Genomic DNA, 18,394 nt, shown 5'->3' with positions numbered 1-18,394 from the left:
ATGTATTTTCATTGTTATAAATTGAACATAGTTAAAGCACAGTGATTAATCACAAAAACAATATGTAATTATATATGTGTTTTCTGATGGTCTTAGGCGACCCTTGTGAAAGGGTCCTTCAACCCCCAAAGGTGTCGCGACCCACAGGTTGATAACCACTGTCCTAGAAGCTTCCTATCCACTCTTGCAGTCTTACCCTTGTGTCTCATTGGTAACTAGGCCACATGCCCACCTCTACACCTATCACTGAAAAGAGGACTGAAATAATCAAAGCTATTCCTTGGGCAGCCTGTCTGATACCTGAGAAACACTGGGAATCTGTCAACAGTCCTTACTGGCCTCCCTCCTTGTTAACGGAAAATGCAGACACAAGGGGAGACAGGCACTGCTGTAGAAGCTACAGACAGAGCAATATCAGATATTCTGCAAGAATTAGGTGCGTCCTTGGAGTGCAGTCCTGAATAACAGGGCTGAGTGCTCTGAATGGGGCTTCCATGTACTGGCTGCTAATGAGAATAATCATACCTGTTTGGAGATTTGGATTTTGTTTTTTATTAGAATGCTTAAAGGGGAACACCCTTCCATGCAACCCCTCTTCCTAGGGACACACAGAACCAATCTAAAGAAAAAGCTTAAGGACAGGAAGCTCTAGTTTATCTATAAAACAAACATACTAATAATTTAAATAATCTGCCACAGGTTATTGGATTTCTTTTCTCTATTTATACTCTATTTTTATGAGAAACTGGCAAAGTATGTATACACACTTGCCAACATTAGGGATTTAGTAAGTAAAGCCATTTTCAGGGCATGTTATAATTAAAGTGATACTAATTCAGCCCAAACCTTAAACACTTAGTCAGCCTCAGTCTGCACTGTGGGGTAATGACATAATTATAACCCTGAGGCACTGCAGGACATGGGAGAAAGAAAGAACTCTTCAAGTTTTTATGTTAATTGTATGTTACTGTTGTCTAATTATTTGTCAGGGGAAGGCCATGAAGAATGATGAGGGAAGCATGCATTTTTTTGCAGCTGGCCGACTTGGGATCAAGTTCTAGCTCTGCCACTTAATAACTGCCTCAGTTTCCTCATCTATGTTCATGTGAGTTTTAGGGTATCCTCGAGGGCAGTTTTAGTACACAGGAAAAATAATCATAGGCTTGCTTTGTTTTTTAAAATTATAATTTCTCTAAAATTAAAGTTACAAAGTGAAAATGAGTTCTTAAGCTTCTAAGTTCAGCTGCAAATCTTAATACATTTATAAGCCTAGCAAATTGTAGCAATCACTTCTGAGTGAGCCTATGACTAATGTTTAATTTCATATACAGACTGGGTTAATTGAACATCTTTAAATATTTTTAAGTGCACTTATATGTTTAATGTATTTAACAAAATACATTAATTGTCTGACAAGTAATTCCTTGGAATAAAAAAACCCATATAAGTCTAATAAATAAAACTTATAAATATGGAAAACTGCAGTCCTTTTAGAAAACTTAGTGAGACTTTAAATTAAAACCACAAATTTAATTAAGTATTCAATTACATAATTTAAGTTGGAGTTTCAAGACTGTCACTCTACTGGCCAAATCACACAAGCATTAGAAACATATAACACTTGCATAGATTCCTTAGCCTGAACTGTTAAACAATTCTGTTTACCTATACTTGTATTACTGAAAGTCACTGTGTTTATTTCAATAGAGAGACCTGGAGCTTCAGCTACCTGGAGTGACTCCTTTCACAACTCACTGAAAAATTATATCTCCCATGTAACATATGGGTTGGATTGCTGAGTTTACTTCCTGTGTAGAGATTTCAGCCAGGATGCTGACTGGATTCTTGTTGTTGATTCTGCTTGGATATGCTGAACTTTATTTACAGTTGCAGATCATTTTTAAGAGGTGGCTGTTCGTGTCACTCTTGTGCCTGGAGTCAATTTATACACATTTCTCTACTTTAAGAAACCTGTCACTTCTACCCAAGTCAGTCTCTTGGTTGGGTTTTGCATTTCCTTGGCAAAACCTTAAGATCTATAAGTGTTTCCCTGCTTCGTCCATGTTCCTAGAGTCAAATGACACTTTTTATTGGTATTGAATATATGTACTATGTATTGGATATCAAAATAACTGATTGAATTTAAAATACCCCTCATGGCTTCACTTGTGGTCATAATATGTGAGATCAGTATTACCAAGCTATACATTTGGAACTGTTATATCTACTTTGTAGGGTTGCTGTGAATTAGCATTAATTAATGTACAGCATCTCTTCTAGTGATGGTACATTGTAACTACATTGATCCCAATGCGTTTTCTTAATAACTTACCCTATTCATTTCCTCACTTCCCTCATTGGCCAGCTTATATTCCATTGCTAATTACGGCACCATTACACCCTCCCATCAACCCATCTTGCCCCTTTCTTTCCTCATCATACTACTGTGGGAAAACACTGATCTGTGTAAATCCATCTCTCCACCTGCTCCCACACAGTTGAATGCGGCCTAAGAAAACCTAACTACAATGCTCATCAGTCTCCTTTAAATTCTTGTTTATCACTTTAATGCTGCCTGGCAATCATAGTATATTTTCCTCATCTATTCACTTTCCCATTCTCCTCAACAACTATTTTATACATTCTTGTCTCTCTTCAAATTTCCACCCTTACACTGAGCTCATGAGCTTGCTTCCAGTGTCACTACAATAATATGAGGACTCAATATCTTCCACATATTCCCATGTCCATGTGCAACCACCTCCTTGTATTCCTGCTCATTTTTTTTTCCTGGATGAAGCCCTCACACAGGCCATCTGCTCTATTTACTTACTAGCTCTCATCTCCTCTTGTCTATTTGAGGACACTGCTCTAGTCCTTTCCCCTCTTTCTCCAGCATTGTTAAGTTTTCCTTCTCTAATAGATCTTTCCCATTCGCCTATACAATTGCTATTAATTCTCCCATCGGTTTTTCAATCTTGACTCTATTTCTTGCTCAACTCCATTTCTTTACAACAAAACTCCTTAAATGAGTTGTCTCCATTTCTTTTCGTCCATAATCTCTTGAGCAGAGTCTAATCAGGCTGTTGGCAAACCATTCCAGAGAAACAGCTCTCATCAAGGATACAAATGACCTCCATTTTCTAAACCCCATGGTCAAGTTTCAGGCCTCAACTTACTTAACCTATCTGCAGAGTTTAGCACTCCTTCTTCAACACATCTTCCTGAGGCTTTTGTTTTTTCTGTTGTGTTTTTTTCCTGCCACTCCATTGACAGCTCCTTCTCAGCCTATTGCTGTTTCTTCTCTTCTCCCTGATCCCTTAGCATTCACTTAAGAAGCTCAATACTTAGACTTCCACATCTTTCTCTCTACACTTTCCCCCTTGGTACTATCATTGAGTCTCTACACCAATGGCTCTCAAATTTATGTCTTCATCATGGACCTATCTATCTTATATCTCCGTTTGAAAACTAACGGGGATCCCAAACTGAACACTGCCCAAAACTGAGGTCCTGTGTTTTCCCCAACAAGTTTACCCTGGTGTTCTCCACTTCAGGAAACAACAGCTCTATCTTTCCATTTACTTAGGATAAGACCTTGGAGTCATCCTTGACACCATTCTCTTCAGCCCATATCTGATCCATCTTCCAGAACCCAGCCATTTCTCACCATCTCCACTGCAACTACCATGATTCAGCAACTTTCCTCTCTCTCCTGGATTTGGAGCAATCGCCCCCTCACTGTCCTACCTGCTGCTATTTTGCTTGTACTTCAGCTTATTCTCAACTACCAAACAGAATGTTCAAAAAAAATTAAATCAGACCATGTTACTCCTCTTTTAATGACCCTCGCTTAGAAAAAAAGTTGAAGTTTTTACAATGATACACGATACCCACATGATCTGGAAGTCCTTCATGTCGGATTGCATCTTCTACTACGTTTTTTTTTTTTTCTCATTCATTTGACAGCAAAATTCCAAGCATACTTCCACTTTGAGGCCTTTGTCTTATTATTCTTGCTGGGAGTGCTCCTCCCTAGATATCCACACTTCTTACTTCCCCACATCTTTCAGGTCCTCAATCAATTGTCACGTATTAGACAGGATGGATTGGGTTATGCTGCAGTAACAAGCGCCATGAAAACCTCAGTAGCTTAAAACAAGTCATAATATATGTCCATTTTGTAGATAGGCTCTGCTCCACTTTGTCCTCGCTCCAGTTTCCACGATGACAGAACAACCACTATTGGAACATTGCTGTGGCAGAAGGAAAGGAAGAGCAGGAAGAATCATATACTAACTGTTAAAGCTTTTACACCCAAACAGCATCCATCACTCTACTCACATTTCATCAGCCAAAATAAGTCACTGTGCTCTTCTAATTCCAAAGTAGCAAGGAAATGCAGTCGTATGACCATGTGCTCAGAAGAAGAATCAGAAGTACTGAGGAACAGTACTATGATATTAATAGTTATCACAATCATCACCTACAAAAAATCACAAGCCTTCCTGATGCTGTGTTTTCAATGACTAGAATAATAACTACTATATAGAGGCTTTAGATAAAAAATAAACAGGATTACATTGGATACATTTTTATTGAGCCTTTTAGTTTACAACATGATAAAAAAAAGTATGTTGAATAAATGAATAAACGACAAGAAGGATACAATTAGTGATCCAAGTAAAATGTGCAATAATTTTCAGTTGCCCAGGCTTGGGGTTTGGCTTAAACCAGGTTTGCATTATTCCTGTATTTAACAAATTTGGGTAGCGACCTAACTAATTCAAGGTGCTATACATCAAGGAAAGCACCCTCATCCTCAAACACACAGATACATGGGAACGTCTTACCTTCCCTTTTTATGCTGTTTTTCCAATGGAGAATATGCAGTTTGACTTTCATGGAAACAAAAGTAACAATTTTCCTTTGTTCAGCTAAGATATGTCTGAAATTAAGGTTTCTTGTCCAGAAATACTAGAAAATCTCATATGTGATAAGCACACCTCCTAATTTCTCTTTTTTCCTGGTCCATTTGCATTTCATTGCATGTGCAGGCCCCCCAGTAAGCAAAACTTATGCCAATAATGAAACTCCCAGGATCTTAATTTGAAATTTTCAGCAGCTCGAGGTCAGTCTCTTTGCATCATATCTTCTTTAATGAAACAACTAATGCATTTCTCATTTGTAATTAAATAATACCTTAAAAGGCTCTGCCCTCCTCAAAAGTTTCATGTGGAATTCATTTTCACGTAGGGATAATTACACTCAGCACTGAGGGTGGGCACTGTGGTGAGGATATGGATATTCATTAGGTCCTTGAAGGAAAATTATAAAGGAACTTAGTCCAGAAGCTAAAAAAAGATCTTAGTCAGTAGAAAATGAAGTTAAGATATAAATATTGATTCCAATGCTAGTTTGCTTCCCCACTTAGAGATATTATTGTTGAGTCAATTATTTCTCTCACTTTTTTTTTTTACAATTTTTATTGAGCCTCTTAGTTTATAACATGAGGTAAAAGGAAAATGAGTCTCCTTAACCAGTATTTTACACAACTGTAGTAAAATATTTTAAACTTCAGGGATTTATAACAGATTGCAATTCTTAAAAGTTTGGGGAGAGCACTGGTCAGTTTAGCTCAGTGGTCAGAGCATTGGCCCATGTAACAAAGGGTTGCAGGTTTGATTGCTGGTCAAGGGCATGTGCCTCCTTTGCAGGTTCAATCCCTGGCCCTGGCTTGGGCTCAAGTGGGAGGCAACCAGTAGATGCGTCTCTCTCACCCCTCCCTTCCACTCCCTCTAAAAGTCATTGGAAAAAAATACCCTCACTCCTAGGGTAGGGATTAAAAGAAAAAGTTTGGGGAGAGAGTAAAAATCTTCTAACATAACTCCTTGAATTTCCAGTTGGCTCTTCCCTTACAATAGTAACCAGCTGTAATTAGTTACATAAGTTTCTTCAAGGCCATTGCTGATGTCTTTGAGTCTGAAGCATTGCTATTACAATCAATATCCACTAATTCCTCTTCAAAAATGAGTTTTGCATGTGGTGGAACTTTGGTATCAGGATACCCTGTCTTTCCATGAGCCCACTCTCAAGTGGAGTCTTTTCTCCTTTACTCAAAATCAAGTGTGCCTCTTCCCAGCCTCTGATCACCTGCCAGTTCCACCTGTAAAGCTTACAGGCTTGGCATTTTTCTTCTTTCAACTTGTTCGAATATTGGCATCAAAACCAGTTCCATCCCACAATGTTCCTGTAAACTAGCAGTGAACAACACCTCCCTTTTTGGGGAAGTTGGTTTTATCCGTTATTTTTTAAAATATATTTTTATTGATTTCAGAGAGGAAGAGGGAGAGAGAGAGAGGAGAGAGAGAGAGAGAAAGAGAGAAGAGAGAAACATTAATGATGAGAGAGAATCATTGATTGGCTGCCTCCTGCACGCCCCACACTGGGGATCGAGCCAGTAGCCCAGGCATGTGCTCTGACTGGGAATCTAACCATGACCTCCTGGTTCATAGGTCAATACGCAATCACTGAACCACGCTGGCTGGGCTATTCCCTTTTTTAAGAACAGATTTTGTATATTTTGGTGGACCCGCATCCGCAGTCTTGGTTTCTTTGCATTTATCTTTATCAAGCTTCATGTTTTTCACCTGCTTAGATGCTTTACTTACACTTTCAGTACCCTTGAGACACTTTCAAAAGGACGGTTACAGGCTGTAACCAAATGGTCCTTGTTAGCTGTCTTGGCCACATTTAATGTTTTCTAATAGCTTAATGTTCTGCAAGAAGCGCATCTGAACCGTGGTCCTGCAGAAACTTGATGATGTCCTTCTCCGGTAGCTGTTCACTGTGCAGCGCCCGCTGTCCAGGCCACGGTGGCGGGCCGCTGCCCTCTTCCCTGCTGCCTCTGCTGTTTCCCAAGATGCTTTTTAGCAAAGACCATATCCAGTTCTGCAAAATATTTGTGGGAGCAACAAGTACATTTGCATATGATGTGCATACACTTTACATATGATTACATACCATCTCCAGGAAAATTCGAAGCTAAAATGAAATTAGTAATATTTTTCCTTATGATGTTTTCCTTAGCTTCTATGCCTCAGTATTTATGCCTCCCCACTGCCTATAGTTTAAGTTCTTTTTTTATGGTAATATATAGTGTTTTATTTATGCTGTTCATTAATAACTAATATTAGAACATTTATAATATTAATGGACTTAATCTAAGAGAACTTCAACTTATATTTTTTTCAAAATATTTTAATACCGGTATTAATAAAAGAGAATGCAATGTCTTCTGCCTGGTACCCAAGTCACCTGTTCTGTCATTGCTGCCATCTCTTTTCCTGTTCTCTACATTATTTCCTGCACTGGTCACACAGAAGGAGCAGGCCATGAGCAGTCACTATTAGTTGACTACCCACTAGCCACTTTCTCATTTCTTTCTTCCTAACAGAACCATGATTTTCTTCCTTCTGGCATTTGCATACTATATGCTTCTCGCCCTCACAAAGCTCCAGCGTGTAGGATTTGATTAGTCTACACCCAACCTGGTAGATCCATCCCCTTGGCAAGGGACTGGTTTAAACATGGGTATGTGATGCAATCTTGGCCAATGAGAAGGAAAGAGAAGCCTGCCAGGTAGGGGATTTCATTGAAAATTTTCTGAGTCTCAAAAAAAGCACAGAGACTCACCTCTTTTCTACTTCTAGACAGGGCTACAGAAAAAGGAGATGCCTAGAACAGCATCAGGATCATATAACCATGGGAGCAGAGGGCACACACAAGGTGGCAGAAGGGAAATATGGAAGGAACCTGGACTTTTGAAGAGGTAATTGTACCCCTGGATTAAACCACCATCATAACAATTATAATTATAATTTACTAGAGACCCGGTACCCGAATTAGTGCACTGGTAGGGGGGCCCTCGGCCTGGCCTGCAGACATCCCCCAGGAAGTCCCGGATTGCAAGATGGTGCAGGCTGGGCTGAGGGACCCCACCCGTGTGCCACTGGGGCTGGAGAGGGACTACGAGAGGGCTCTAGGGCATGTCTGGCCCTTCTCACCCAGTCCTGATCAGCCAGATCCCAGCAGCTAGCTTACCTACCGGTTGGAGCGTCTGTCCCCTGGTGGTCAGTGTATGTCATAGTGACTGGTCAGACAGTTGAACTATCGGACACAGCATATTAGGCATATATATGGCAGGTACTATTATGAGCATTTTATATATGTTAACTCATTTAGTCCTCACAACAATCTGGTGAAGTGGAAGTTTTTATTATTTTCATTTTACAACTGAGCAAACTGAAGCAGAGATGTGCCAAGGTCATTCTCCTGGTTGTTTCTCTTTTCAGATACTTATTACAGAAATTTAAAACTGTACACTCAAGTAGAGAATAGTGCAATAAATCCCTCTGCACCCATCAATCATCTAGTTTAAACAGTTAGCAACATCTGATCATTCTTGACTCATTCATGATGCCCCTGTCCACTTTTCTCCCCACATTGCTTTGCAGCAAATCCCAGACCTCATATTATATCATACTGGATTACTTCATGCATGACAAAAACTAATAGCTACTTTTATTTGGGTTTTCTGTTACAGCTCAAACTAGTCTCTACATATTAATAACTTTCTCCTCATAAAAATTTGAAAATGTAGATAAGCTGAAGGCAAAAATATAAAATCCACCTACAAAATGATCACCTAGCAATAACAACTAATAACCAATTAGTGTGCTTCCTTTCAGTATTTTGTATGTTCGCTTTGAATGTGAAATTGTGCTTTTTTCACTTATCATGGCCTGAGCATTCTCCATTCTTATTCCAGCCTCCATGATCTTTGAGTGCTGGGCTCCCTCTATCTTTTCTTCTTTTAGGAACTTGAGGCGTGCTCTCTTTGCACTTGGAACAACACCCCCACCACTGTCATTTAATGATGTGGCAATTGTCTATCCACTTTCCTGACTAGACTAGCACACACTGAGGGTAGGAGCTGTTGCTGAGTTACAAACATTGTTTTTTTCCTAAATCTCTGGTGCCTATATTGCTATAAGAAACAATCTGACAGAACTCATCGTTGTAGGGATGGTGTTGAATCTGGGGTGGCCTGCATCATGCACTGTCCCCTTTACAGGGATCCAGTGGAGAAACGTCCTCTCATCCCAGCTGCAGTCACAACCATGCTGCTCCTGAAAAACAGGCGGGTGTTCTTCAATGGCTGCCATAACAGTTGTAATATTAGTGTGTCCAGTTTTGCTTTGGTCACTAGATAGTTCAGAGCTGAAGCTGTGGTTCTAACTTTGGAAAGGATTTACAGTTTTCAAAGCATAAACTCACACTAGTTTTATTTTTTCTTCACTGCAAATTATTTATATTTGAAATAATCATATGGTATTGTGATAAGGCCATTTCTGACATGTTAATTCATGAGTTTTCTTCTCTTCTTTCTTCCATGAAAGTAGCTTGCAGGTTCTGTGCCTTCTTGCTTCGGGACTGGTAAAATTGTGGTTGACTTCCATTTCTGGATTTGCTTAGAAACATCTGAAGTCTTTAAGGAGGATGAGCTAAGTGTCTGCAAGGAGAGGAAGGGCTCCTGAGGGAAACGTGGAAAGAGGAGGAGTTCCCCAAGAATGTCAAAGAGGTCCCCGAGTCTCTTTGGGTCTGTGGGTTTGGAGAGCAGAGGGAAGTAGAACTCACAAGTGGCAAGACTCCAGAGAAGAGTGTCTACCTATCCCATAGGAGCAGACTTGGATTAAAATTAAGTTTGATATCTAGAAAACAAAGAAACTTAATATTTCTTGTTTTACCTGAATTTGCAGACTGGGATTCATATTCATGACAGTACTTAGTGAATTTGTGAAAGCCACCAAATCCTTTTTGTAAAGAGACAGTGTACAAACAAGCAGAGAAGAAAAAGAATTATTATATGGGAAGAATGTGAGTTTTGGAGGCAGACCTATCATTATTCTACTTCAGGCCCTTGATTTTCCCCTTGGATTTCTCTGATTGCTTCCCAGCTGTCCTAGCAGGGCACACTCTTGCTCCCCTCGCTGCATCCTTCACCCAGCTGTCAGAATTGTCTTTTGCAAATGCAGACCAGCTCGGGTCCCTCCCCTGCTTAAAGTTCTCTGGTAAATCCCTTTTTACTCTCAGAATAAAGTTTAAGTCTACAAGGGCCTTGGTCATTGGCTTCTGTAAGCCTCGTCTGCTAAAAGCACCCCCTATTCCTACCCAAAGCTGATTCTCAAGCAATAGTGTCCCGCTTGTTATTCTGCAAATGCACCATCTCCCTCTTCTTGTCTGGTTCTTGCGGCTCATAAAGTCTTCCCATGGACCAGCTCCTACTATCTCAGAACACTCCCAGTGACAGGGTCATCCAGGCAGCCTTCTCCAACCCTGCTCTCTCCATGCGGGCTAGGTGTGGTGTCTCTGCTCTGTGACCCCAGAGCATCCTAAGGTTACACCTGTGTCCCTCATGACAGTGATTTGAACTGCATGTGTCAGAGTAAGAGAGAACAGGGAAACTTGTTTATAATTGGGGGTTCCAGTGTCTGTAAGATGTGTCTGATGGATGGTGACATGGGAGCAGGAAGACATTGGGTGTCTAGAGGAAATGAGGAAGAAGTCTGGCACTGTGGTCCACACTTGGCAACAGGGCTCAAGGGCAAAATGGTTTGAAATCCAACATGAGGATGTATTAAAAAATGCCTAAGGCAGAGACTGCAAAATCTGCTCCAATATCCGGTCTCTGTTCTCCTTTCAGTCATATAAACCCTTCAAGGTTTCGTGTGGTCACGTGGCCAAAGATTATGTTTTCCCAGACTTCCTTTCAGCTGGGTATTGTCAGGGGACTAAGTTCAGGCCAATAGGATGGAGTGGAAGTGATATATGGATACTTCCAAGTTATCAGTAAAGAAAGTAGCTGCTTACACTGACTTCCTCTTCCCCCTTCCGATGGCTGAGACTCAGAGATGAACGAGGAAACCCAGGTGCCGAAATAATCCCGTGCAGCAGAGCTTTCCACCAGACTAGAGAGCTCACCTAGTTCTGTTCTGATACACGAGCATGAAACAAACTTCTGCCATCTTGGTTAAGGGGAGCATATATGTCTATTTTCCAGGTATTCATTTCATCCAGAAAATTTATCAATGGGAATGGGAGCTCAGGGTGGGGAGGGGGATTATAAGCAATCATGCCAGAGGGCATCTCCCACAGGAGGCACTATGCAGGGTCCCACTGAGGACGTACCTTGAGCCCTTGACGTCAGCTGTGGCTGGTTTTGTTGCTTATCTGGGCCTGGAGCCTCCGCATTTAGACTTCCCTGAACACAGGCACTGACTGAGCAGGAAGAAAAGAACAAGCAGCTCCACTTGCATAAATGCGGCTTGCTGCCCCTCCCCCACCCTTCTTTAAGTTCCCAAAAAACTGGGGAGCAAAGGGGAGGAGACAAGAAAAGTGGAAGAGAGACGCATACTCCCTCCACAGTGGACAACAACCCTCCTGAGCTAGGAGGAGGAGAATGAAGTTGGATATGAGTTGGAAGCGTTAGGCTGCATCAGTTGTATTATGTTGCATTTTTAAAACCTAAAAATGAGCATAAAGTTTCACCTCAAATGTCATTTAGTGAAGGGAAAGTGAGATTCAACAGCGCTTTTCTAGGGGCAGTCCCTGGAGGAAATCATAGTTTTCATGTTTGAGCTCCACTTAGTTTAGAGCATTCAGTAAAGTGGTTAGGAACTGAAAAAGAAATAGCTAAAATTATAACTCTAATCCTCCTGCGTCCCTAATGTGGTCGTGGTCCTCTTCCTTGTGAAATAGATAGTCCATGGAAAGGGGAAGGGAGAGGGCGAGAGGGCAGAGAGAGTGGACACCAGCGATGTAGGCCTAGGAAGCCGGGTGGCCTCAGAGGACGGGGCAGGTCAGCAGGACCGTGCTGGGCCGTTGGGCAGAGCACTGCAGGTTATCAGAGGGCCAGCGCCTCTCCACTGCTCCTGAGGTTTCCTCCCTTGCCGAATGAGTTCAGTGAGAGGAACATGGCCTCTTTCTGCCCCTTTATTCAGGCGATATGTTGTAGGCGGCGGGAGCCAGGTGTCTGGCTAGTGGGGTCAGACTAACCCTGGGTTCAGCAACCTCGGTACTTGGGTTCTGGCTGGGAAAGAATTCAGAGCAAGACCCAAACTGTAAGAGAACATTTATTTGGCAAATCACAGAAGTAGAAGGAGTAATTTTTAGAAGAAATAGGCTTAGGGAACAAGTTATGGAGGTAAAGGAACGACCCTTGGAGCTTAGAATCCAGAAGCTAATGGTAACATGCCTGAGGGGTCAGGGTGGAGGTGCGGGGAGAGGGAAGGAAAACAGAAAGGGAGGGACGTGTGTGCTCCCAGGAGGAAGAGTGCACTGGGTCCCCGTCCTGTTGTAAGGGTTTAAGGGTGAAGGTTTTAGGGGAGGTCCCAGGAGAAGGTCTCAATAGACTATTCAGCAGTTTTCCAGGTGTGTCCTTTCAGGGTTGTGGCCTCACTGATTGATTGGCAGCATCAGGGCAGGGGGTCATTACTCAATGCATCTGGTCCTGGCATCAGCCGTGGCTGGTTTTGTTGCTTATCTGGACCTGGAGCTGAAATACAACTGAGGCCTAAATTGTATCTCTAGGGAGGAAAGGTCAGGGTTTCAAACCTCATGACCAGGGACATGCTAGGGGAGGAAAAGTCACCATGGGGGCGAGGTGCCACAACTGATTGTCCGTTGCTAGGCACCTGGGGCTTTCCATCCTGATGACCTCCTGTACCTGGGTTATCGTCCTGCTCTATTCAGGTGTCTGACTGCTTACAACACCTCCCCACACAGTTGGAAACCTTAACTGATTGCTCATTTGGGGAAGATTAAATGGCACAGTCAGCTGAACTCTTCCCTACTCTCCTGGGAGGGAGCTGCCCTGAGGGCCAGACATTCTCTTCTACCTCTTCATGCCCCAAATGCTCTAGGAAACTGACCCCACCTGGTAAACCTGAAGGTCCCTGGTCCCCGGGACTGTGTGGCAAAGAAAGGACTGACATCATTGATTCCCTCTCCTACACCCGATCCTACCCAGAGGTCATCAACGTGGTTGAGCAGAAAAACAGCACACTCTAGACAACAGAAACAACCACCAGAAGACAGGGAAGGGAGAGATGATTAGAACGCAGCTCAAATTATGTGTGAGATGTTCCAACCCCAACTTGGAACTCCCAGAGAGATACAAAAAGAAAAAAAAAAAGAGTCTGAGTAAGCCACATGGCAGGTGAGGGCTGATAATGGCACAGATTTATGGGCAAATTCTTCAAGTGACTTAGTCCTGGTTCTATCAGCCATGACAACGAAGGGAGGATTTGGGCTGCAATAATCAACGAATACAGTGATGGCAAACCTATGACATGCGTGTCAGAGGTGACATGTGAACTCACATTTTTGGTTGATTTTTCTTTGTTAAATGGCATTTAAATATATAAAATAATATCAAAAATACAAATCTTTGTTTTACTATGGTTGCAAATATCACAAAATTTCTATATGTGACACGGCACCAGAGTTAAGTTAGAGTTTTTCAAAATGCTGACATGCTGAGCTCAAAAGGTTCGCCATCACTGAACTAATACTTGAAGACTTCCTGATAGGTGGTCTACTCCAGGTGTTTTATAGAACTTAGAGGAAAAGCTGTGTAACACCTAATACATTTTCAGTCTAATACAATTGACGAAATGGTAACTTCTTTTTTTTTTTTTTTGCCATGGAAGGGAAAAAAATCCCTACATTTTCCTTAGAGGTTTCCACTCAAATACTTTTCAGTTTCACCCTCTTTTGTTTGTTTGTTTATGAGAGTGGAAAGGAGGGAGGGCGGGAGGGAGAGAGAGAAACATCATCAATGTGAGAGAGACACATCGATTGGTTGCCTCCTGGAGGCACACCAATGAGGATGCCTGTGACCAGGAGTCGAACCCATGGTCCTTCACTATGAGGGTTGACACTCTAACCACTGAGCAAACAAGCCAGGGTCCTCCTGGTTTTACTGATTTTGCATCTTTGTGGGGAAGGTGTGAGCTTAGATTAGTTTGAAGGAAACAATTAATGCAATCCAACTGAACCACTCGAATTCCACTGAAGGATCGACTATTCTCGAGGATTCAGGCTTTCAGAAGAGTTCATTTCAAATCTATTTTTTTAGAGTGGAGGTATAGGTATGCTTCATATTCCTGTTTGTTTGTTTTTTCATGTAAGAGAAAATTCTGAGGTCAGCACAATTCTTGTTCTAAATAAGTGTTTTATAATGATATTCATACAAGTTCTCATTACAACGCAGCTAACAAGAGCCAGATTGGTTGTGGTTGAGTTATAGTTGCCGTTTTGTGGGCTACATCTTTGTAAATCAGCCCTTAATTGGGGTCAGTAGGGGGTTTGGGGGTGATGCAACAGGGTTGCCCTATTCACCCTGTGGTTCTTCATTAGTCACTGTGTGTGCCAAAGTGCACCAAGCACCAAGAGGCCAGATTACGTATTTGCTTAGGGAAACCAGCAGGCTTCCAAAGCATGCGATACTGTACATGACTCCAGTAGAGTAAGGCTAGGTTAGCATCCGGGAAAGAGAATCGGCTTTGGAGTCAGGAGGCACAGCTCTGCCACTGACTTGCTATAACTTTAGGCAAATTCATGAACCTGAGTCTCAAATTTCTGGCGTGTATGTGTAGTTTGTTTTGTTTTGTTTTGTTTTGTTTTGTTGTTGTTATTAATCCTCACCCGAGGATATTTTTCCATTGGTTTTTAGAGAGCGTGGAAGGAAGAAGGAGAGACAGAAAGAAACACTGATATGAGACAGATACATTGATTGGTTGTCTCCTGCATGCACCCAGACCAGGGCTGGGGAACCTGCAACCAAGGTATGTGCCCTTGACCAGAATTGAACCGGGGCAGTCCTCAGGCCGACACTCTATCCACTGAGCCAAACCCTCGAGGGCTCGGGTTTCTTGTCTGCTAAATGGGGTAAGCATACTTCAACCACAGGGTTACTGCTACCATTAATGAAATTACATACAGACAGGCCTAATGCATATGAGACATTCAAAAGAGTAGCAAAATAACTTTTATATCAGAGGCAAATAATAGAAAATTCAGAGTGATTTGTTAAATAAGGCAAGAGGAAATGAGCACTACAGAAAAATACATATTTTTGAAAATATGATGTTAGTTAAATAAGGACACCAGGAAGGAAGGAATTAATCAACTGTACATCCCAACTTGTGCCAAGTGCTGAAGAGATTCACAAAGACCAAACAGACATGGCCTCGCCCTTTGAGGCTCCTGCTCTAGAGGAGTGTTACATACATGTAAACCTGAAACAGGAAGTTAACAACACAGGCCAACCAGCAACCAATCATTGCCTGCCTACACACTCTACATATTTGTCAACTAGATGAGTAGAGCCTAATTCTAATCAAATAATAATATGTGCAGATTTAAAACTTTCAGAATGCAGTAAGAACCTGGGTGGACCCTCTCCCAAAAAACAAAGTAACTGGTGAAAGTTATAAAAGACAATCATTCAAAGTTTTTGACAATTGTCTTAAGGGCATAGAGCAAATGGAGAGAGAGTCATTCAAGAAAATCTACTATACCTTGCTGGGAACAGTGAGATTCTGTGCCATTTGCGCCAGAACCTGCTCTATTACCCGTCTTCACAGCTTCACATAGAAGCTCTGCTCTAGACACGTGCAGCCAAGCAGGCAAGGGCTCCTTCTCCTTCTAGTCCCCAGTCCTGAGCTATGGTGGCACCTGGGGAGGAGCAGGCTGCCAATTCTTTTTCCCACCCCCATGTTGCAGAAGCTCTGTGCTACACAGGCATGGCCCAGAGGATGGAGTTTTCCTTCCTCACTCAGGTTTAACTTAGGAAGGATGCTCTATCAGGTGCGGAGGCTGAGAACACTGGCAGGTTCCATGCCAGAAGAGACAAGCTAAGATAAAGGATGGCCACCTCCCTCAGCCCCCACAGTGCTCACGCGTAGAGGGGGGCCGTCACTCTGGTAACAGTGGATCTCTGCCCCCCCGCCTCTGGTGCAGCGGCACAGAGATTCTGCCCAGGGCCACCGCAGGCCATGAAGACTGAAGAACTCTGCAGCTCTGCCTGAGGGATTGGTGCCATTTGGAGTGCAGAGAACTCCATAGCTCAAGTCATTGCTGAAAATAATGGAGAGCTTGGTGCAGAGCAATTTAGAGAAGGCTGGTAACTCCATTATGCAGAGCAGAGAGAAACCAGAGAGAGGGAGACAGCTAACAGGCCTCCAGGGATCACAATTCTGAAGTCGCGAAGGATGCACACATGTGCAAAGCTGTGCCTACTCAGGAACAATCAGAGCCGCGTTAGCGGCCAACTTGAAAGGGTCACTCATGTTTGCACAGAACTATTAACACAGGGCAGAAGCTGCACTAGCACAAGGGGCTTAAACACAGCATCTGACCAAACAGCGACTCTGACCTAAGGTGACTCATAGGAAGGCAGGTTTAAAAATAAAATCACACTCATCCCTGGCCACCTGGAAGCCGGTGTGAATGCCCAAGCTGCTCCCTCTTAGAAGCCATCAGAGAGAGGATCTCTACGCTAAGTGCCTCCCAAATGTGGGGCAAAAAGTGTCACCTCCCTGCACTGTGAGAGAAACCACAAAGCCACATACACAGCCATTGTGAGAGAGTAACTAGCGTCTTGGTCTCTCTTCCAGTGCCTCGTACCCTGTTGTGAACACTCTGGCCAACTCCTTTAGATTGAGGTTTTATTGGGATTTTGCCCCCGGACATGGTCCTTGGGATCTTCCGGGGCTCACACTCTGTGTGAGCCAGTCCATTGCCACATGGTTTCAGACAGTGAGGATAAGCCCAGGTGTTACTTCCTAGCGACGGTGTCAGATCTGGCATGGGGCCTGCACAGGAAGGGGGCGGGATCCTTTCCCCCTCCAACTAGTGCTTTCTTTTGTGATGAGGGAGAAGGACCTTATCTTTGAGGTTCTCAGACTGCAATGTTCTCAACCATCTCAGCTTGAAGTTTGCAATCAACCAGAAACAAGTGGTGGAAATGGAAACAAGTCAGGAGAAAGGCCAAAGCGAAACAGGACCAAATGCCCAATCCTGCTTTGGAATGTCTCTGAGCGGTCAATGCCAAGACACGAGGAACAGGACACAGAGGAGACGGGTGGGACAGTGCCCTCTGAACTTGCAAGGCTCTGCCCATTCAGGCATGGTGATAAGCGCAGGGAGGAACACCTGGACTCCCTGTGGGAAGAGGTTGTGCCCCAGGAGGGATGGACAGGGCTGAGGGTTGACAGGTAGAAAGAAATAGGAATGGGGTGCACTCTTTAGGCTAAAAAACAATTCTAATATGTAGAGCATTTTCATTCCTCAGCCAATAGAAGACTAGAAGTAAAGAGAAAGAAAGGAAGAAAGAGAGAAAAAGAAAGAGAGAGAGACATGGAGGCCTATTAGAGACAGATGCACTGAGCCCTAGCCAGTTTGGCTCAGTGGAGATAGATGCGCTGAAACTGGCACAAATGACATCTGATATATAGACTTCTGTGAAGCAGTTAACAGAAAAACTGGAGTTCATTCATTTAAGAAGTATTTTTTAATTTGTTGGGGGGACATTGGTTGATATAATTGTATAGGTTTCAAGTGCACAATTCTATAACACATCATCTGTATATTGCCTTGTGTGTTTACCACTCAAAGTCAGATCTTCCTCCATCACCATATATTTGACCCCCTTTACTACTTCCCTCCAACCCCCTTTTTCCTCAGGGAGCAACCACACTTGTCTGTGTCTATGAATTTCAGTTTTATATCCCACTTATGAATGAAATCAAATGGTTCTTGACTTTTTTTTCATCTGACTTATTTCGCTTAGCAGGATTTTCTCAAGATTCATTCATGTTGTCCCAAATGGCAGTATTTCATCTTTTCTTATGACTAAGTAGTATTACATTGAATAGATGTAGCACATCTCCTTTATCCAATTATTTATCAAAGGACACTTCAGTTGTTTCTGTCTTGACCACTGTAAATAATGCTGCAGTGAACATAGGGGTGCAAATAAATGTTTTTAAGTTTTTCAGGTAGATACCCAGAAGAGGGGTCATTGGGTCATATGGAACTCTATTCTTAATTTTTTGAGGGAACTCCATAGTTTTCCATAGTGTCTGTCCCAGCTTACCTTCCTACCAGCAGTGAATGAGGGTTCCTTTTTCTCCACAACCTCTCCAACACTTGTTATTACTTGTCTTGCTGATAATAACCATTTTAACTGGTGTCTCATTGTGGATTTGATTTGCATTTCCCCAATAACTAGTGAAGTTGAGCATTTTTATATATATCTGTTGGCCAT

At 42.5% G+C, this 18,394-nt stretch overlaps 1 pseudogene; it reads right to left on the bottom strand.

Moving 5' to 3' along the window:
* Positions 1-5,941: 5,941 nt before the first annotated feature.
* Positions 5,942-16,935, bottom strand: LOC102767722 (annotated as a pseudogene).
* Between the last annotated feature and the right edge of the window lie 1,459 nt (positions 16,936-18,394).

Source organism: Myotis davidii, unplaced genomic scaffold (assembly GCF_000327345.1).
Source record: "Myotis davidii unplaced genomic scaffold, ASM32734v1 scaffold205, whole genome shotgun sequence".
In the NCBI taxonomy this organism is placed as follows: domain Eukaryota; kingdom Metazoa; phylum Chordata; class Mammalia; order Chiroptera; family Vespertilionidae; genus Myotis; species Myotis davidii.
This window is presented reverse-complemented; position numbering and strand designations above follow the sequence as displayed.